We start from the raw sequence: 15,953 nt of genomic DNA on the forward strand, positions 1-15,953 counted from the left end.
CGCGTAGGTCGAGGCAGGTACGGGGACTGCATTGTTGCCGGTTTCAAGTGACAGTAAGCTATGGTACGTGCATGGAAGTGATTTGCGCTTGAAGGAAGCGTGTATCTTGCAAACTATATCCCTATCTGCCCGTGTAGAATTTGTCGCTTACCATCACTATCGGCGATGACAACTTGCAACAAATGGAATAAAAAGTCACTAAATAACTCACTACGACCACGTGTAATGCACGCACTGGCTACAAAATTCGCAGCTGAACGCTCAGAACACTACTGAACGCCCATTGGGTGTCGGAGAACGCTTGACGTAGGTGCGCAGAACAACCCTTAACTTGACCGCCATCGTTTGTGACTCCATCTAAAGAAGGGTTCAACGCTAAGGAGAAGAATAAGTTCCAGCTCAAATAATCCTTTTCCTTCATTCCACATAAAATCGTTCCGTTCACATTAACTAACATTTTCATTTTATAAGCAAGTTCGAACAGCCGCGCGGGATTAGCCGAGCGGTCTCAGGCGCAGCAGTCATGGACTGTGCGGCTGGTCCCGGCGGAGGTTCAAGTCCTCCCTCGGGGCATGGGTGTGTGTGTTTGTCCTTAGGATAATTTAGATTAAGTAGTGTGTAAGCTTAGGGACTGATGACCTTGGCAGTTAAGTCCCATAAGATGTCACACACATTTGAACATTTTTTTGAACAAATACGAACCTGGTAACTCAGCCACGTTTCAAAAACTGCAGAGCTGTTACGTCGGAGCTAAGGTAGACTGTGGAACAGAAATCTGGCAGCTGGAACCTCATTTACAGAATCGATATTAAAGTGCTTACATGAACAACCACAACAGTGTCGGGAAACTGGCTTACGAAAACCGGATTCAGGAGTCCTGTCCAGAGGTAGTAACACACAACGAGAAATTCTGCTATGAGACTGGCGCTGCATAAACAGAAGCCTGATGGTCGTGTAGAATTTGTGATACCGCAACTGTCTCCTCAAAAATCCGCAGAAAAACACTTCAGGCGAACAAAATTCCGTTCCACCACACGGTTGTAGTCGATGTCAATGAAATCTGGATTTCATTCTGTTGGTAAATGCTGCAGAATTAAGAAAGCGCAGTGTCAACTTGATCTGCAGAACAGTTTCCTTAAGTTTAACCAACGCAGTCAAATAACCAACCATTTTACTACTGGTTCAAATGGCTCCGAGCACTATGGGACTTAACATCTGTGGTCATCAGTCCCCTAGAACATAGAACTACTTAAACCTAACTAACCTAAGGACATCACACACATCCATGCCCGAGGCAGGATTCGAACCTGCGACCGTAGCAGTCCCCCGGTTCCGGACTGAGCGCCTAGCATTTTACTACTGGTTTGAGTAAAATCTTACTGCGTGATGATGTTCGCAGTAAATTATGTCACTACCAATATGCAGGGCTTTCAGAATGTCGCCATGAAGTGTGCTTGGTACCTAGAGGAATGAAGCAACTTCGTACGAAAATTAACCGTTCAAATACGTGTACGTAATGTCGTTGAAGACTTTCTTTTCTCTCTGATTTTTTCCATGTGAAACACTTGTTTCTCCTAAGACCACTACCACTTTCGTTTCGAAATTTTGCATACTCAGGGATACACACTTAAGCCACGGTTAAAACTTAACGTTTACGAGTACAATATTCAGCGAAGTCCGTAAAAAGGATTTTCAACAACTAACGGGATGTGAGCCATAAAATCAGTGTCATCATCGTAGAAACTATATTAACATGTTTTTGCTACGTTTTATTGGTTTCTAGTCTTCTCGTCGAAATGTTTTGATCCACAAGTTTCTCGTTGCGCTCTCCTTCACGAACCTATGTTTCATAATCACAAAAATTTCAAGCAGTTGGTTGAAACCGTAATTAACAGTCCATATATAAGCAAAAATATTACTTTAACTTAAGGATATATCTGTGCAAAGTGTATCACCTTAGTTTTCACTTACTTTAGTGAACCCTTAGACAACACAAGTGGCTATTTTTAAATAATTACCTTTTGTCTCGGCGGATAGTACTGTAACACATACTTTCCAATACCATTGTTTTGGGCTCACCAACAAGGTGGTCTGCTTCTCAATATCGGTGTTATGGTAAATTCTTTGAATAGGAATGAAAACAGGTCCTATCTTTGATTATGTACTGTACACATCTGTTTCGCGCTGCAAGTGATGTGTTGCAGCCACCCCACAGCAAATAGGTCGCCATAATATGCTGCGAAAGGTGCAGATAATACCACACCAACACACGGAAGGACGTGTATTTATCGATAACTTCTCATCTTGTTTTGATCCTAGTAATCAGTCCCACGTGTTTGCAACAATGTTTAGAAACCCTGAATGTTATACATAGCAATTCTGGGGAAGCTGTGAGGTAGCCATCAACTATTATTAAAGCGCTATCTGGGGTTAAATACTGGATCACCCATTTTTTGCTGTGAAAATGGAGTGGGAATGCATAATTTCAAGCTAAAAACATTGTACTGCGGTTATCGAGGCGAAACCGCAAAATTAGATTTGTTTCCCCAAATAAATAACTGTTGTTTCTGAATTTTTGTTGGTCGTTCGGCACACTATATTACAATTACCCATTCACAGTATAAATCAGCTACGGTTAGGCTTAACTCTTCATCTTCACATCAATGTGGTCAAGGCAAGGTCTATCTACAAAAACTTCCCATTTTGCCATGAAATGCCGTATTCAACGTTTTAATATTCTTAAATACATTTAGTTTGATATGTAGTACTTTATAACTGTTTTGGCTTCACATACTATAGTACCGTGATTTGATGAGGTGAGTGGCACATCTTGTCTGTGCACTTTTACCTTTTTTCTGTCCTTATTCCTTTTGGTTAAGAAAAATACTCTTCAAAACATTTACTTGCCTCCCTGGAAAAAGCACAAACAGTGTATTACATGAATTTTACTTTTAGACGTGCGCATCAAAAAGGATTTTACGACGGGCTCAGTGACTGCTTTGATCCACATGTACGCTCCTGAATATTAATTTATGGCTTTTAAGCTTAACTGAGAGGCAAATTTCCACGACACCGAGTTTCCGCTGGGCGTATGAATATTTCAGCTTTGTTTGCACACACAAATTGGATCTGTCTGTTTATCAGGTTTCCAAGCTCATACCAGCAATTTACGTATAATCGAATGCTGTCAGACTACCGTTTATCTGTAGAAGCATTGTATTTTAATACAGCCGTACTGTGGAAACGTGCTGTGAGAGGTGATCTTGTCACATGCGTCAGTCGAACGGAAAAAAGGAAGAATGTTGCTGATAATAACCAACGGCTGTCCGCCCCTAATTGGTTTCTCCGAAAGGGCTCAGTAAACTGAATACTAAAATTAGCTTGTTTCATCACAGTAGTAGGGGGCTGAAAAACAATGTAAGTGAGGTTTTTGTATGTCTGGGAGATTTGGAAAACTCTGTTCCTCTCCGATAAATATGTAACCACAGGAAATAAGGGTTCATACACTAGCATCATTTATGTGCAGAGTTAACACGGAAGAAGGAGGAGATGCAACATATGTAAAAGTTGGACACAATGTCAGAAATATTGAAACAAGCAGCTTTTATGTAGATCAGAACCTAGAAGAATGTGCCTGTGAGTTGTTACTGCAGAACACTTCTCTCATAATAAATTATAACAGTATACAGACCCTCTCTAGGACACTTTTGGCTGTTCTTGTTGTTGTGGTCTTCAGTCCAGAGACTGGTTTGATGCAGCTCTCCATGCTACTCTATCCTGTGCAAGCTTCTTCATCTCCCAGTACCTACTGCAACCTATATGCTTCTGAATCTGTTTAGTGTATTCATCTCTTTGTCTCCCTCTACGATTTTACCCTCCACGCTTCCCTCCAATAATAAATTGGTGATGCCTTGATGTCTCAGAATATGTCCAACCAACCGATCCCTTGTTCTAGTCAAGTTGTGCCACAAATTTCTCGTCTCACCGATTCTATTCAATACCTCGTCATTAGTTACATGATCTACCCATCTAATCTTCAGCATTCTTGTGTAGCACCACATTTCGAAAGCTTCTATTCTTTTCTTGTCTAAACCATTTATCGTCCATGTTTCACTTCCATACAAGGCTACACTCCATACAAATACCTTCAGAAACGAGTCCCAGACACTTAAATCTATATTCGATGTTAACAAATTTCTCTTCTTCAGAAACGCTTTCCTTGCTATTGAAAGTCTACATTTTATATCCTCCCTACTTCGACCATCATCAGATACTTTGCTCCCCAAAGAGCAAAACTCCATTACTACTTTAAGCATCTCATTTCCTAATCTAATTCCCGCAGCATCACCCGATTTAATTCGACTACATTCCATTATCCTCGTTTTGCTTTTGTTGATGTTCATCTTATATCCTCTTTTCAATAGACTGTTCATTCCGTTCAGCTGCTCTTCCAGGTCCTTTGCTGTCTCTGACAGAATTACAATGTCATCGACAAACCTCAAAGTTTTTATTTCTTCTCCATGAATTTTAATTCCTACTCCGAATTTTTCTTTTGTTTCCTTTACTGCATTCTCAATATACAGATTGAATAACATCGGGGATAAGCTACAACCCTGTCTCACTCCCTTCCCAACCACTGATTCCCTTTCATGTCCCTCAACTCTTATAGCTGCCATCTGGTTTCTGTACAAATCGTAAATAGCTTTTCGCTCCCTGTGTTTTACTCCTGCCACCTTCAGAATTTGAAAGAGAGTATTCCAGTCAACATTGTCAAAAGTTTTCTCTAAGTCTACAAATACTAGAAACGTAGGTTTGCCTTTCCTTAATCTATCTTCTAAGATAAGTCGTAGGGTCAGTATTGCCTCACGCGTTCCAACATTTCTACGGAATCCAAACTGATCTTCCCAGAGGTCGGCGTCTACCAGTTTTTCTATTCGTCTGTAAAGAATTCGTGTTAGTATTTTGCACCCATGGCTTATTAAACTGATAGTTCGGTAATTTTCACATCTGTCAACACCTGCTTTCTTTGGGTTTGGAATTATTATATTCTTCTTGAAGTCTGAGGGTATTTCACCTGTCTCATACATCTTGCTCACTAGATGGTAGATTTTTGTGAGGCCTGGCTCTCCCAATCCTGTCAGTAGTTCTAATGGAATGTTGTCTACTCCCGGGGCCTTGTTTCGACTTAGGTCTTTCAGTGCTCTTTCAAACTCTTCACGCAGTATCATATCACCTATTTCATGTCTTCATTTACATTCTCTTCCACTTCTATAATATTGTCCTCAAGAACATCGCCCTTGTATAGACCCTCCATATATTCCTTCCACCTTTCTGCTTTCCCTTCTTTGCATAGAACTGGATTTCCATCTGAGCTCTTGATATTCATGCAAGTGGTTCTCTTTTCTTGAAAGGTCTTTTTAATTTTCTTGAAGGCAGTATCTATCTTACCCTAGTGATATGCGCCTCTACATCCTTACATTTGTCCTCTAGCCATCCCTGCTTAGCCATTTTGCACTTCCTGTCGATCTCATTTTTGAGACGTTTGTATTCCTTTTTGCCTGCTTCATTCACTGCATTTTTATATTTTCTCCTTTCATCAATTAATTCAATATCCCCTCTGTTACTCAAGAATTTCTATAAGCTCTCGTCTTTTTACCTACTTGATCCTCTGCTACCTTTGCTATTTCATCTCTCAAAGCTACCCATTATTCTTCTACTGTATTTCTTTCCCCCATTCTTGTCAATCGTTCCCTAATGCTCTCCCTGAAGCTCTCTACAACCTTTGGTTCTTTCAGTTTATCCAGGTCCCATTTCCTCAAATTCACACGTTTTTGCAGTTTCTTCAGTTTTATGTCAGAGTTTACATCTGCCCTTGGAAATGTCTTACAATTTAAAACCTGGTTCCTTAATCTCTGTCTTACCATTATATAATCTATCTGAAGCCTATCAGTATCTTCAGGCTTCTTGCCGGCCGCGGTGTTCTAGCGGTTCTAGGCGCTCAGTCCGTAGCCGCGCGACTGCTACGGTCGCAGGTTCGAATCCTGCCTCGGGCATGGATGTGTGTGATGTCCTTAGGTTAGTTAGGTTTAAGTAGTTCTAAGTTCTAGGGGACTGATGACCATAGATGTTAAGTCCCATAGTGCTCAGAGCCATTTGAACCATTTTTAGGCTTCTTCCATGTATAGAACCTTCTTTTATGATTCTTGAACCAAGTGTTAGCTATGATTAAGTTGTGCTCTGTGCAAAATTCTACCATGCGGCTTCCTCTTTCATTCCTTAATCCCATTCCATATTCACCTACTATGTTTCCTTGTCTTCCTTTTACTGCTATCGAGTCCAAGTCACCCACGACAATTAAATTTTCGTCTACCTTCACTATCTGAATAATTTCTTTTATCTAATCATACATTTCATCAATCTCTTCGTCATCTGCGGAGCTAGTTGGCATATAAACTTGTACTACTATGGTAAGCGTGGGCTTCATATCTGTCTTGGCCACAATAATGCGTTCACTATGCTGTTTGTAGTAGCTAACACTCAATACTATTTTCCCATTCATTATTAAATCTACTTCTGCATAACCCCTATTTGATTTTGTGTTTATAACCCTGTAGTCACCTGACCAGAAGTCTTGTTCCTCCTGCCAACGAACTTCACTAATTCCCACTATATCTAACTTTAACCCATCCATTTCCCTTTTTAAGTTTTCTGACCTACCTGCCCGATTAAGGGATCCGACATTCCACGCTCCGATCCGTAGAACACCAGTTTTCTTTCTCCTGATAACAACGTCCTTCTGAGTAGTCCCCACCCGGAAATCCGAAAGGGGGACTATTTTACCGCCGGCCGGAGTGGCCGTGCGGTTCTAGGCGCTACAGTCTGGAGCCGAGCGACCGCTACGGTCGCAGGTTCGAATCCTGTCTCGGGCATGGATGTGTGTGATGTCCTTAGGTTTAATTAGTTCTAAGTTCTAGGCGACTGATGACCTCAGAAGTTAAGTCGCATAGTGCTCAGAGCCATTTGAACCATTTGACTATTTTACCTCCGGAATATTTTACCCAAGAGGACGCCATCATCATTGAACCATACAGTAAAGCTACATGCCCTCGGGAGAAATTGACTATTTATGTGAAATCTAGTTGTATTGTTGAGCTACGTGCCAGACAAGAAGAAACAGTATTTTGTGGAGATTTCAGTGCAGATTTCTTAAAACATTCTGGCACGAAAAATGAATTGAGATCATTATTTTGCTGTTTCAATCTGATTTAAGTGGTAAATTTTGCTACTCTGGTGCGGCAAAATAGCAGGACCCTGATTGATAACATCTTTATTGTCAATGCTCTGGCTGAAATAATCATTGCGTACCCAATACGTACGGACTATCAGATCATGCTGCACAAGTAATGAAATAAACAATGTAGCAACTCGGAGATCTGAGGCCTGTTCACAGAAAGCAGAGAATCTAATTAATGAGAACAGGATACAATAACTTAAGAATAAGTTGAAAGAGGTGGTGTGGGATGAGGTATATATAGGAAGAGATGCTAATATGAAATTCAGTAAATTTCATAGTAAACGTGTGTCAGTATTTGAAAGTACCTTTCCTAAAAAGTTATCTAGAAAGCCATGAAAGAAAACGAATAAGCAACGGACAAGTAAAGATAAAAGCGTCCAAAAGCGACTCTTACAACTGTTGTCAGAACCGTCTCATGCAGATTTTCTGCCATTACGGCTCTCTTAAGCCAAAACGAATATTTAAAACTTACAGGACTGTTTTAGGATTTTGAAAGAGGCCAGTCATGAGATTTAAGGTATGTAACATTCTGTTGATGGATATGCTACAGTGCTGTTCACAGTTTGATGGCGGTACACTGTTGGTGAATGAGTAAGTGTTGATGGATGGATCAGGGTGTAGTCTAAGTGGAGAGCAAATTAAATACGCTTAGCGGAGACATTGTGTCTGTTTTACTGGAGGTTTCGAAACAGTGGATGTGGGTGTCAAATGCAGTTACGAATGGGGAGGGAGATGAGAGGCGTTGGCAACGCACTCTTAACTTACTGATAAGATATGACAGGAAGGACTATAAAGGATAGAAATGATACCCTGTATAGTCCTTCCTGTCATCGTCCTTCCTGTCATATCTTATCAGTAAGTTGAGAGTGTGTTGCGAACCCCTGCATCTCCCTCTCCCTACATAGCTGCAGATGAGAAAATGGGGGACTGATTTAAGTTATATTGGGACAGTATGTGTTGAGGTGAGGACGACTCGGTATGTGATGGCAGAGAGACTCATCCCTTCAGTTCGATAGCTCTACAATGAGTCGAATCGAAACTTGAAACTTCCTGGCAGGCTCGAAGCCAGTACACTTGCTTTTCGTGGGCAACTGATCCATCCAACTTTAACAGAAGTTGTGGGTATCTTGCAGGACTAGAGCTCCTGGAAGGATGGGTATTGCGGAGCCATGGCTTAGCTACAGCCCGTGTGATTGTTTTCGGAATGAATTTTGACTCTGCAGCGGAGTGCTCGCTGATATGAAACTTCCTGGAAACAATGACTGGCTTCAGCTGAAGCTGAGGCTGAGTTTTGCTGAAGAAAGTTTTGAGCTCTCTTGGTCACCGACCCGAGGTCATTAGCAAGGCCACACTTGGTGAGACACAAATTAACGCTATGTCTCCCGCTGGAGCCTAATTTTTACAGCGTGTGGTTGTATTAGTAAATCGTGTAAACTGGTGACGCTCCTCTGCTACTTCTGCGTGATAATAACAATTGCATGACTGAGGAGAAGGGAGGGGACCCGATGGCATTTTGCTGGCCACCATTACAGGGTATATAGCATTTCCCGAAATCTTCTAACAGTTTCGTGGGACTGGACATTTATTTAATTAGATGGTTAAGGGTGGTAAAAGGGAGGGTAAATGGATGCCGAATGCTACGCTGGGAGTCTGATGTTCAAGGACTTGTATGACTGACATAAAGTGAGGGAAGCAGAAATCCAAGCATCGTTGACAGAGTCGGATAAGGGTTTTAAAGATGTGGATCATGACGGAAGGGTTACGGCATGCAGTTTAAGTTTGTTGTGGACTTATGGTTTGACGGTTGGTGAGCGAAGTTTCCAGGTCAGCTTGCGACTGAAAGTCAGTTCAAAATTATATAATGTTTTATTTAGCTGGATCAGATAGTTGCGTTTGCTGATGTGAAAGTCGCGCAGATAGACTCGATCCTTACTTGGTCCTATTATTATTAAAAATCATGTTCCGAAATGTTCCAAGGAGAATCGCAACTCTTTCATCGTGGAGTGTAGCAATGAGAGCCGTTATCAACCCGATTTTGAAGATACGGCTTTTCCACCATGCCTCTTAAATATTTTTCTTTCCAAAAATTACAAAAATGTAATACGAGAGGAAGGGCTCGGGAAAACACAAAGCAATTATTGTCATAACAGCTGGCAATGTTGTTGCCTTAGACGCGCTGTTCGAAGCTACCATATTCAAAACCAACTGAGCTGGACGCTGCTTGAACCACCCAGTGAGGGGAAATGCGACGTGCCATGTGAGGCTTACATGCAGTCTTTTTCTCATACCTGAAATACTGACAGAATACAAGCGATCTTTGACAACTGTTAAAACGCCTGTAGTTTTACATTTATTAGACTGATTCATATTCAATTCCCTTGACTTACGAGTTTTACCTACTACTATGATCCCGTAATACGCCACATTGAACAGTCTCAGACATACATTTTCTGGAGGCGATATACTTTTGGTCAATAGCTACTGGGTTTTCTATAAATCTGAAACCATATCGAAGGCGGAATATCTAATATGTGATGAAATTATAAACTTTTCTCTGTAGCATTTATCGCTCGAAGGTCCCATCAACGTTGCTGATGAATCATGAACTATTTTTATCAGAGTTTTTGAGGCTGGTAGTATTACATGCAATCAATACCTTTAGTAGAGTTCTGAGGGCATCATGGGGTCAAATGGTTCAAATGGCTCTGAGCACTATGGGACTCAACTGCTGTGGTCATAAGTCCCCTAGAACTTAGAACTACTTAAACCTAACTAACCTAAGGACATCACACACATCCATGCCCGAGGCAGGATTCGAACCTGCGACCGTAGCAGTCGTGCGGTTCCAGACCGTAGCGCCTTTAACCGCTCGGCCACTCCGGCCGGCCATCATGGGGTAAAAGTTCACGAAACAACATCTGTGCTCTTCTTTTGTTTCGTACTGCTGACGGAATACTGGGACTAACACGACATCGCATCTATCGTTCTGGTTCCTGTCAGTTACGCACATGACAGGAACGCTGAACAGCGGGTGTTACCACATAGGAATCACCTTGTATAACCAGTAAACTATAATAACTAATTCATTGCAGCTCAGTGATCGCGTGCAAGTCTTTCAAGTGGAGGCCTCTTCGGCGATTTGCGTGTCCCTATCCTACCCTATCCTACCCCAGTTATCCAGGGGGATAAAGGGAACCTACAGTTTAACATGGAATCCGAAGCAAGTGTCGTTTCTGGTGAATCTTTACATCAGTGAGAAGCGATGCTAGGTTGAAAGAGAGACTAAAAAGTTCGCGGTGTGGACGGGTTTCGATCCCGCGCTTTTCGACTTCCAGACACGACACGCGCTTTACCGCACCCCTCCCCCCGCCCCACCCATTCATTTTGTTCGTGGTTGTACTCAGGACTTGGTCTGGCGGATGTCACATGACAGCCCTTAAATTTCATCGCTAAATACTTCTGTCAGTTTTTCCCCTTTTCAGACGGCAGTCAGCATTTTGACTGAACACGCTGAGCAACCGTTCCGACCTCTGTAGCACTACATCATGAAGCCCGACGCAAGTAGGCTATAATGATATATCTGAAAGACGAAGTCATTAATAACCTCTAGAATATCATCGATTTTTTAATATTCTAAATAAAGGTTACATGCTTGTCTTAAGAAGTTAATTGGTAATCTATTCCGAAGGTTCGCCCGCAGATGTACTCAGGCTCGGCTGGAAAGTTCCCAAAGTGGCGAGATAGAATATTTACCTTGGTACAAACGGAAAGTGTGTGCAAGCATAGACGTAAAGGAAACGAGACTGTCTATGCAGACTGGTATACGTAATAAATTAAGTTCAATTAGTGGTAGTCGCAATCTACTTAGCGCCCGTTTGAGTCCCCATAGGTCTGGATTCGTTCCATCTGCTACCTCAAAACATTTCTTCGTGTCCAAAACCGCGAGATCCTTCAGGAGTTCCGAGGTTTTAGTGTTATGGCTGAGCACAACAAAATGCCTATACTAAAAACCAGGCGCACACTAATACGCCACGACAAATGATTTATTTGTTACGCGAACAGTCTTGCTTTTTTCCTGAAATAGTAAACCGAAAATGCAAAAAAATGGTCCAAATGGCTCTGAGCACTATGGGACTTAACATCTGAGGTCCCCTAGAACTTAGAACTAATTAAACCTAACCAACCTAAGGACATCACACACATCCATGCCCGAGGCAGGATTCGAACCTGCGACCGTAGCGGTCGCGCGGTTCCAGACTGAAGCGGCCGGCCGGCCCGAAAATGAATTCATCTGCAGATGTGGCTCGTGGTTTCCACAATGGGGAAGACTGCGGCCCTTACCAATCAAAACTGTGGTGCCAGGACTCTCTAAAATATATACCAGCTCGTCTGATTTCCTTTTCGTAATCAACTACTAAATAGCACCAAGAGATCTTTAATGCGATACATGTCAGCTGCGGTGCATGTTTAATCTTTATCGTGTTTTCGATTCAGAACTTGGGACGTTTAATGTTTTTTTTTTGTGCTCATTCCGAGGCGTTTATTGAGTTCAGGGGACGGAACAGCGATGTTCTGCGACGTCACACGCCCCGTGCTTTATATAACTAACATGCAAACGGAGCAGTCCCTATGTTGAATTAAGTGTTTGCGAAGATCACATGCCGTATTTCGTGTTGATACTTGCGTAATACAAAAATATGCAGTTAAAGAGATACAACCCATTAAAGATCTCTCCGAAATGCGTCATTTTTAGTATGTTCAGTTCTGCTGAAGTGTTAAGAAATGTGACGTCGTTTGACAACCGTGCAAGGGCACACTGCTCCGCTGAAATTATACCACTGCCTTGATTGCTCTGTTTTTGTTCTTGATTTATATTTAGATTGGGTCTGGGCGCTGCAATTTACTTCACTTTCAACGTAAGCTTATGTTTCAAACTTTTGTCTAATAAATTTCGCAGTGAATTCATATTGTGATATTTACAAACTCGCGGTGTGTAACAGTTAATCGCAAGAAAATAAAACTCGCAAGAACTCACGCACAATACACACAGAAAAAGAAACTTGCTAACAACGCACTTTATCCCGCAAACGACGTCAGTAGGGAAGGAAATTGTTAGCAACTGAAGGTGGTGGGACATATTTTGCGGTCTATTTCCTCCAATCAGTCGTGAAACTCTCGCTGCGTGTCGCCGCTTACGTTGCTGCACTCTAGCAAGACATTAACAAACTTCAGCATGCCACTGCTACAGCGGACAGAATTGCCAATGCCAGAAACAAAACTTCAGCACTATTAAAACACCGATATAAAACGTCGATTAATGACGCATCAAAGCATAACAGAGAAATATACAGAGGCACGGATTCCATAGTGAAGATCAAGCCGCCGTGTTGTAAGTGGTGAAATGTGAAAATCACGTGGACGTTGGCAGGACATCTTTAAGGCGTCAGCCCACGGATCGTGCATTCGAACGTCAACGTTGAGCGCAGCGAGTTCGCCGTGCTGCTGAACGCTCAGAAACGATGCGGCTTTGCAGACGATACACATGTCTCAACATGTTATACGCGATCGCAACGCACTCCAATAGCAGTTGTCGGCTGTATCTGGTTCGCAAATCATCACGCAATTAGTTTATAAAATGGACGGGTACAAAATGCCTAAACGCACATTTCCTCCTTTGTCCATGTGCTAGCCATGTTGTTCTTTCTGCAGTATAAATAAATGCAAAATTCAATATGCACGAACATTTTGTAAGACAAAAAATGTTCTAGATACAGTCAGCTTAGAAAAATTTCATTGCGTTCTCTTGTATACGAGGGTTGGAACTCAAATAGTGGCAACTATTGATTCACAACCGATACAAAAGAGTTACTTGTTTGCACCTGTTACTGTCCTTCAAAGTAGCCACCAGCATTGTGTAGAACCCGTTGCCGGCGATGTGGAAGGCGTAGTATACCGTTATCAGAGCCTGTTCTGTTGATGGTGCTAATGGAGTACTTGTCGCCGTTCCCCCACTACTCAGCAGCAGTCTGATATTCATTTCCTCATCCTTATATCTGAAATTAATGTTTTAGTGAGGAAATATTAATGAGATTCGCCATTGCGATTTCCTAGCTGCGAACTGATTTATGTAAAATATTATCCACTAGCTTTCAATTGTGCCAGACGCATTTCCACTCTATATCTACATGGCTGTGTTCCCACAATCTCACGAAAAAGCTGAAGAACCCTGTGTCTGTACCATCTGCAGGAAGGGTCATGATTCATCATATACTTTTAGTGACTTGCTGCATGTCATTGTATAAAATGTGAAATGTGTGAGTTAGGGCCGACTGCACCAAACTCGATTAAAAGTTAACCGCAGTTAAGTCGGCATTTAACACTGGTCAAATCAAAATTCGACTGCACCAATCTCGGTTAAAGTTGAACGAGGGAATTAATTGTGGTTAAGTTGACCGAGGTTGGAGACTCATTTATCTTGAACTGATCAAATTTAACATGAAATTAAACGCACACCGCATTAAGACAGCAGCGCGTTTTGATGTGTTAGATGGCACAGACGATGAAAAAATATTGTGTCTTGACCATGTAAATCTCCGCTGCAACCGTAGGGGCATACTTGTAGAATGTGGGATATCCTTTTATAGATTACAGGGACAGAAAATTTGAAGAGAAAATTCATCTTTCAAAAGAAACAGAGTGGTTGTTATTAGGTCCAATCAACGAGGGACTGGAATTTCGTACTTAATCGGAATAACCATGTCTTGCCCATCTACATCTACATCCATACTCCGCAAGCCACCTGACGGTGTGTGGCGTAGGGTATCTTGAGTGCCTCTATCGGTTCTCCCTTCTATTCCAGTCTCGTATTGTTCGTGGAAAGAAGGATTGTCAGTATGCCTCTGTGTGGGCTCTAATCTCTCTGATTTTATCCTCATGGTCTCTTCGCGAGGTATACGTAGGTGGGAGCAATATACTGCTTGACTCCTCGGTGGAGGTATGTTATCAGAACTTCAACAAAAGCCCGCACAGAGCTACTGAGCATCTCTCCTGCAGAGTCTTCCACTAAATGATCCTGTAAGGAAGCGCGCTGCTCTCTGTTGGATCTTCTCTATCTCTTCTATCAACCCTATATGGTACGGATCCCACACTGCTGAGCAGTATTCAAGCAGTGGGCGAACAAGCGTACTGTAACCTACTTCTTTTGTTTTCAGATTGCATTTCCTTAGGATTCTTCCAATGAATCTCAGTCTGACATCTGCTTTACCGACGATCAACTTTATATGATCATTCCATTTTAAATCACGCCTAATGCGTACTCCCATATAATTTATGGAATTAACTGCTTCCAGTTGCTGACCTTCTATATTGTAGCTAAATAATAAGGGACCTTTCTTTCTATGTATTCGCTGCACATTACACTTGACTAAATTGAGATTCAACTGCCATTCCCAGCGTCAATTCGCTGCAGATCCTCCTGCATTTCAGTACAATTTTCCATTGTTACAACCTCTCGATATAGCACAGCATCATCCGCAAAAAGCCTCCGATGTCATCCACAAGGTCATTTATGTATATTGTGAATAGCAACGGTCCTAATACACTCCCCTGCGGCACACCTGAAATCACTCTTACTTCGGAAGACTTCTCTCCATTGAGAATGACATGCTGCGTTCTGTTATCTAGGAACTCTTCAATCCAATCACACAATTGGTCTTATAGTCCATATGCTCTTACTTTGTTCATTAACGACTGTGGGGAACTGTATCGAAAGCCTTGCGGAAGTTAAGAAACACGGCGTCTGCCTGGGAACCCGTGTCTATGGCCCTCTGAGTCTCGTGGACGAATAGCGCGAGCTGGGTTTCACACGATCATCTTTTTCGAAGCCCATGTTGATTCCTACAGAGTGATTTCTAGTCCCACGAACAGAGTTCTAATGACATTTGGTGCATATGCAACTGGTGCATTAAATATACAAGGAGTATTTGAAAGGTAAGGTCCTATACGTCGTGAAATGTTTTATTTGTAACAGTCTGCTACATGTTCGAGTTATTTCTCCATATAGTCACCATTCCAACTTAGTACCAACTCCAATACTCTTGTCGTGGAAGGCGGCCGCTTGTGCTGTACGCCACTTCTCCTCGCTGGTCTATAGTTCGTTGTTTGTGCCAAAATGTTGTCCTCATAGCCAGCGGATCATGTGAGCAAAGACGGACATCAGAGGGAGCCAAGTCCGGGCTGTATGGTGGTTGACCAAACATTTCGCATCGAAAATGCTGCAGTGGCGTTCTCACTGATCTGCAATGTGCGACCGAGAAAAGTTGTGAGGAAGAAATGCATGACAGGTACGTTACGTGGATTTGCATTAAATCAGGCTAAACCTCGCAGCGGGCATCAGTACTTGGTGGAAGACACTTTCGGTTCAGGCATTTTTACGTGCACACTGTGTTCTCCGAACTGCAAAGAGCGACGTGACGCCATCGACAGGCTTAGTACAGCCACAGCACAAAACATCTGTGCGAAGCTTCATCGGATTTTTATTGTCGTGACCTATCGGCCGATACTTTGCGAATAGTCCTTGTAGTTATTGCTGACAGTGCTAACGTACATAGTGCATCAGCGCAAGGAATTATCAGTGATGTATCGGGGGATCACACCAGCA

General features: G+C 42.2%; 1 protein-coding gene across 3 annotated transcripts in view; it reads right to left on the bottom strand.

Moving 5' to 3' along the window:
* Positions 1–15,953, bottom strand: part of LOC126176005 (neo-calmodulin-like) — a 106,894-nt gene that overhangs the window by 51,976 nt on the left and 38,965 nt on the right. The gene's annotated exons all lie outside the window — the stretch shown is intronic.

This window comes from Schistocerca cancellata, chromosome 3, assembly GCF_023864275.1.
Source record: "Schistocerca cancellata isolate TAMUIC-IGC-003103 chromosome 3, iqSchCanc2.1, whole genome shotgun sequence".
NCBI classification, from domain to species: Eukaryota; Metazoa; Arthropoda; class Insecta; order Orthoptera; family Acrididae; genus Schistocerca; species Schistocerca cancellata.